The sequence below is a fragment of the Pecten maximus genome, unplaced genomic scaffold, assembly GCF_902652985.1.
Source record: "Pecten maximus unplaced genomic scaffold, xPecMax1.1, whole genome shotgun sequence".
Taxonomy (NCBI): domain Eukaryota; kingdom Metazoa; phylum Mollusca; class Bivalvia; order Pectinida; family Pectinidae; genus Pecten; species Pecten maximus.
Genome location: NW_022981560.1, coordinates 1662 through 8192, shown reverse-complemented (window position 1 = coordinate 8192; position 6531 = coordinate 1662). Strand labels below are relative to the sequence as shown.

At 34.6% G+C, this 6531-nt stretch overlaps 1 long non-coding RNA gene across 1 annotated transcript; it reads left to right on the top strand.

The window, feature by feature from the left end:
* The first annotated feature begins 675 nt into the window (after positions 1-675).
* Positions 676-5026, top strand: LOC117320131. The gene is made up of 2 exons (XR_004530926.1): positions 676-766; positions 4096-5026. It is a non-coding gene; the product is annotated as an uncharacterized LOC117320131 (long non-coding RNA).
* The last annotated feature ends 1505 nt before the right edge of the window (positions 5027-6531 follow it).

Genomic DNA, 6531 nt, shown 5'->3' with positions numbered 1-6531 from the left:
CCAAACCAATGAGAAAAACCCTGCAAGTGATCAGTCACAAATGATGATCACTAATGCTTACTAGATGTCGAAATTGGAAATATCTCACCAGGGCTCTCTAACTACATGTAAACATTATCCTAATAGTCTACTATAAATATTAGTAACTTTCACATTTTCATATACTATCTACCAGTGATGTTAAATTTGGAACCAAAGCATAGTTAGTATGGTTGTTCATCAAATACCCTAGTACAGACTATGGCAGTTTAGTGGTTTAGAATGGTAGACTAATATTAGCATAAGGTTTAGTCAGCTGGTACTGTAGCTGCTGTAGTAGTCCGCCAAAACAGACCGTAACCACATAGATCTATATTCTAATTTCTGACCAGTACTGGCTCAGTGCCACTGTCAAAATAATAAAGTTGTTCGTGTCGTACAACATTAATATTATTTTAACAATTTTTTATACATAACATATATGACCACGCGTGCAATGGTGTACGATTAAAGTGAAAATAATTTGAAAATCCTCAAAATTGGTTATATTATCACCTTCTGTTTGCTCTGCTGACATTATTCTGTTTCTCTTCATTCTCCGCGTCTGATAACCTAAGACGTCTAATATGATTAGCTTTCTCAGTAAAAATGTAACCAATCGGAGGCTTCGTATCATTATGTGTGAATCGTATTCAGAAAGAGGCTTTGGAGGAGCTTGCGAATATATTATGCGTTAGACCTATAAGCCAACGTTAGATCTTCTTTGTTTTCATCAATACAGTTTTATGTAAGTATCAGCTGTTTATGTATTTTAAAGTCTGAGTTGTTATTCATTATTTCAGAATCTGTTTTACAGCGTGTATGGATCCTTTGGATATTTGGCGATCATTTTTTTCTGGAGGCCTACTGGCTAGCCACATGCTTTGCAGTTCGCGGCCATTTTCCCGTCCTCATGCCGGATGAAGCTTCCAATGGAGAAAAACGACGTAAAAAGGGATAGATATTAGTCTTATAATAAAGATAACTAATCCAATCCATGCTCCAATTATTATGATGAATTTCCCTTTGGCGTTGATTGCAAATTCGTGATGTCCTACGTATACAGAGAGCTATTTTTAGATGGGAAATTATATTCCAAGTCAACTGTGAGTTTATGTTTTATCTGCACCTGTCAATCCAGTAATTCTTACTTGCTGAGTCTTGCTCACCAATGAAAGCTGCATTATCAGTATCCTTTCATATAGACATTCACGGCATTCAAACAGTACATTAATGAAGCATTTTCTATATAAGTAGAAACATACTATCATGCTCAAAATGAGGTTAGTTACCATAATAAATCTGCCACAGACTCCATATTGGTAGTTTTGGCTAACCAAAGATTTTTAAAAGGTCGATAAAACATTAGAAACCTTCAGATTAATTGATACCTAACTTACAAGTTCACTGAAAAACTAGCATGATCCTTCCTGTCATCATATGCACACAATCTTACTATAGAATTATGAAGTTAATTCTGTCTTCGATAGGGTGTAGTGAAATGTTTTATAGTAATAAATACATTTAAGAGTGTGCTAGTGGTGGGCTGATCATCGATTATAATGGAAAATTAATGGATTTGAAACATTTATAGCAATATCGATCATAAAATCCAAAAATTTGATGAGTGAATTTTCCATAGTTTTTTTCCTCTTTTTCCGGAATCACTTTCCAGCATTGTTTTCTTCATTAGTCAAAAGGTCCAGCAGATGCTTGTTTGACTGGTTGAAGTAGCACTAAAGCGTTCGACCCATGCATGCTATACAAATTGGCAGACAAGTTTGTATGTTCAATCAACCAGTCAACAGCTTGTGTTTATGTTGGTGTTTGAATGTAATGATGACTTTTCAAACAAAGAATTTGGCAATCACCATGTGTGGTTTTTATGTATGAAAACATATGCAAATAATTAAAAGACATCGGGTAAACGAATGTCAATGCGTCGGCACTACACATGGTTGAAATATAGATAATTCATAGATATTTAATTTACATACAAACATGATATATGTCTCAATAACCACAAAAGTTGAATTGTAAGTAAAATAATTGCGTAGTTGTGATCTCCAGGAGTTAATATCAATCAAACATGGGCTTGTAATGATCTGTCTGGTTGATATTTAGTCATCTTATTTTTACCTTTAAGAAAAAGCGGCAGACTGACGTTTTGATAAATTGCTCCTAAAATTAACAAACCAGAAAACAATGATGTTTACTAAATATCATTTGCATAATCTTCAGATTAACTTTTAGATTAAATCTGATTTAAAAAATCTGATAATAATCGATAATTGATCGGACAAGGTCATCTGATTATCCAGATTAATCGATCGTGAATATCTCATCCGATTCCCATCACTAGAATGTGCTTGATAAATACCAACAAGTGACTAGGATATGATTTACAACTACAGATGAAAATAGGAAAGGCGTGTAGTGTGTGCCACCACCATAACCCTCTTATTGTGTATGTACACACCCCAAACATGCACCAACCCAGGATGTACATCAGTGTGTAATGAAGCCTTTCAATCTCCTATCGATTGCACTTACAGTGGTCATTGGGACCAAATCTGTAATGGGATAGCCAATGCGTAGTGTGCGTCCTTGTGAGGCCTTATAAAATATAATACAGTACAATTCCACCAACATGCCAGGAAAAAAATAGGGTGGAGAAATCTTTTTATTTTTGAAATAGCTTTTACTATAAGGTTATATATTAAATATAGACAAGGAATCTTGACTTAAATAGTCCTTCTTTGAAAATGGCCAAAAAACTTCAGAGCAGTCATATTTAAGATAAAGGGTTGGTAGCTCGGCTAGTGTTGCCATATCATGATTAAGTGATTGTGGACACTACCAGGTAGAAATAGAAGACACAGTCTTCTTGTCCTTAGTTTGCCAGTCCATTGTCCTATAGGTCAAGCTGGATCCTTACATGCTAACCCCAATACCACCCACTATGTATACCAGTAATAGATCTTGGACTTGAAAGTAAACATATAATAAATGGTTGTCTGGCTGGATTGTCGGGTCTGTTAAATACATAAAATCACAGTGCCTTACTATAAAAATACAATCATGAACTTGTAATACGGTATTAGGTCATTGTGCTATGAAATTTTATAGCAAATCAAATTTAGATTGAAAATCAACAATCTTGGAAATGGAAGGAAAATTTTGTCTTTGTTATATATTATAACAGTTGTTCGTGAGCTTTAGTTATTTTATTGATTATGTTGTGTGGTAACTTCAGAAATGCTTTCAGTAGATTTGGACAAAAAGATGATGAAAATGTTTTCCAACCCTTTTTTTTTCAAGTTCATCATTTTGAAAATTATTTCGGTATCTTTTTCGCATCTTTCTTTTTCGAGGATTTGCTGAATACTTTTGAAGAATGACATAATTGATGAGTAACGGAATTTTCGGAATTTTCATTGGCTTTTATGTTTTTGCAGTCAGACCGCATCAGTATTAAGTGGAATTAACAATTTTGGTAGGCATCTTCAATCATTTCTTAAAAGTTGAAGGTATTGCAGAAGGATACTTTCAGCAGATATATCCAAAAAGACACATTTGAATAGGTTAAGATATGTTATAAGTCAAAATCTTATAGATTTAATTTTGTTGCCTGATTGTGTGGCTTTATGATGTGTTGATTATTTTGGTGTTTTGTTAATATACACAAAAGTACCATGATTTAAAAAAATACTTGGGAATGATTAGCTTCCTGTTAATTTCAGATATAAAGGAATTGAACTTTACCCTGTTCAAGATTACAGGGGTCAGATTTGATTTATTAGAAGCTAAATTAATGTCAGATTTATAAACAATAATTGGCCAATAAGTTATAGATCTAGTTACAGTTTGTTGGATTGAATGGTTAATAAATTGAGTAATTAGGATTTCTGTTTCCCATTCTTATGATTTTAATCTCCAATATATATTGACTTTTTTAGAAATATCAAAGTTGCACTGAAGCACTTTATCTGTATATATATGAAATGGGCAGTGAACAAATTTTGTTTAATAATACCTGTTGACATTTCTCTAATATGATGATGTTATGTGTTTCAGCTGTAGTCTGTTTCAGAGTCATTGTATGAACAATGGGATCAAGGTCCCGATCCCGTAGTAGTAGTCCAACTAGGGTTGATCAGTTTGGGCGCGTTCTTCCTAAACATCGTAGTCGAAGCAGGGACAGAGAAAGATCCAGGAGTGTAAGGAGCAACTCCCGGAGTGTAAAGAGTAGCTCCCGAAGGAGTCGAAGTCCTTACAGGGGAGGCAGGAGCTCAAGAAGTCGTCGCAGCAGGAGTCCAAAGCCAGTGCTAAAGAGAAATATTCCTAAAAGCAAGCGACGGGTCTTCAAAAGGGACAGTCATGACAGACTGGTGTCTGTTTCACCATCTTCATCCTCGTCTAGATCACCTTCACCCCCTCAATTCCCACAGTATGACGTTTCAAAAAGTCCAACAAATGAAACCAATGTGAATGATCCAGACCTGATGAAATCCCGAGTTTTTATCGGAAATTTGCCGTATGACAAAATAACAAAGGCTGAAATGGAAGAAATCTTTTCTAAATATGGAAAGATTCTAGGTAGGCTATATTCTTTACATTTTTTATTACAGGCTATCAGTTATAGCATTAATGATGTTTATTACTATTCGAAAAATGAATTCTTTGAAAATTATATCCTCTACACATATATACATCTCTTAATCCATGCAGTGATAGGAAATTTACATTTCTCAATCCGTGCAATGATATGAATTTCGCGTTTTTTAAAACCGTGCAATGACAATGAATTTTCTTTGAAGAATTTTTCTTCTTTTAACTTTATGCTACCTGTCTTCCTAAATATATTATATTTGGAGCTATTGAGAAGTTTAAAACAAACAGGGTTCAAAGAAGATATTTTTACCAGGTGGCCTATTTGGCTACCAAGTCATAAAGTCTAGGCGCCAATTGAAAAGTTAGTCGCCTGGTCTAGTTGTCTTAAATTTGGGGGGAAAAAACTCTATTAATTCTTAAGATCAGTGTAACATCTTTGTAACTTTGTAACTGGTCGCCAATGAATTTAAGATGCCATGGCCACTAATATAGGCGCCACTGACAAATGACATTTACTCGAGTCAATTATGGATTGAAATAAATGATCATGAGCTACAAAACGATTCCATTCATTGATTGATATATTCATGAAATTTATTTTACTAGTGCCAAAGCTGTAATTTTCAGGTCGTAGATTGCAGAAAAAATATTAAAACATGCTACTGTATATATATGCACCGAGATATCTCGTCATTATTATTTTATGAGAATATATCAATATATCGAGGGTTGTGATATTGTCTCACCATTAAATGTAAAAACAAAACTTTTTTTTTCAATGTTCCAGTAACTTTTAACTCCGCACTCTGCAGCATCATGGAATAAATACCAAGATTGGAAGCCCCGTCTTCATTTCTGACACAATGTCACCCTGAGTTGTCATTTGTTTAAAAAAGTCCTGATTCAAACCCTTACTTTCTTCTGAATCTAAAACAGTTGAGTTTCTTGCTAGTTTCTTTAATTCGAAATGCTTAAAAAAATCTCATGAAGGATTAATGTTAATTGCTGGAATAATAGCCATAATTGCTCTATTTAGAAATGTACACAGCGTTACTTAAAGCAGACAAAGCTTAAGCCTCTATGTTTTTGTTTATGAATATTAAATTTAATCAAGCTAGACTTAAGAATCCCCTAAGGGTTCATCTTCATTTGATTTCCTTTAAATCTGCTCAGTTATATCAACAATTCATAAATAAAGTATGTAAAACATCTAAAAATGGAACGTGAAACAAACCTGCGTGTGCCAAGTTAGATTCCCAGATGATAAACAGAAAAGTATGGCTTTGTTTATCAACTGCCGAGAAGTTTCATTGCCGGTTCATGGTGGCTTTTCAGTCATCTTAATTTTGTCTGACTCACTCAATATATATATATATAAAAAGTCACAGTATTACAGTGCTAACATGCAAACCGTTGACGGTTCAGGCCGTGTATCACCTGGCACCACCCGACAACTCAGTGACCCATTTGTCGAACATCGTTGTGCAATACAAAAGACAGTGGGCGGGACCACGATACCAATTACCGCAGCTCATTATAACACACGAGCGAATCAGCGCTCTCGGATTGACAGGCCACGTGCGACAGAAATAACAGACAACATGAGATTGATACAATGTTCAATTATATACAGGATTTTATTAGACTTCTCTTTTAAATTTCACCGTGTCTATGATATATATATAGTACTAAATTAGAAATGTAAACAGTAGTCACTATACATATCCACATTTTTCAAACAGTTTTTTCGCAGGCATGATTCGGAATGTCAGTAATTGCCAATGTCGTTGCGAGTTCAGTAAAATTATATGTTAACATAGCATTTTCCCGTAGACCGTTTCTTATGAGGTGAAAAATATACTCTGCACCGTTCAGTTCCGGACTGTACGGGGGCTGAAA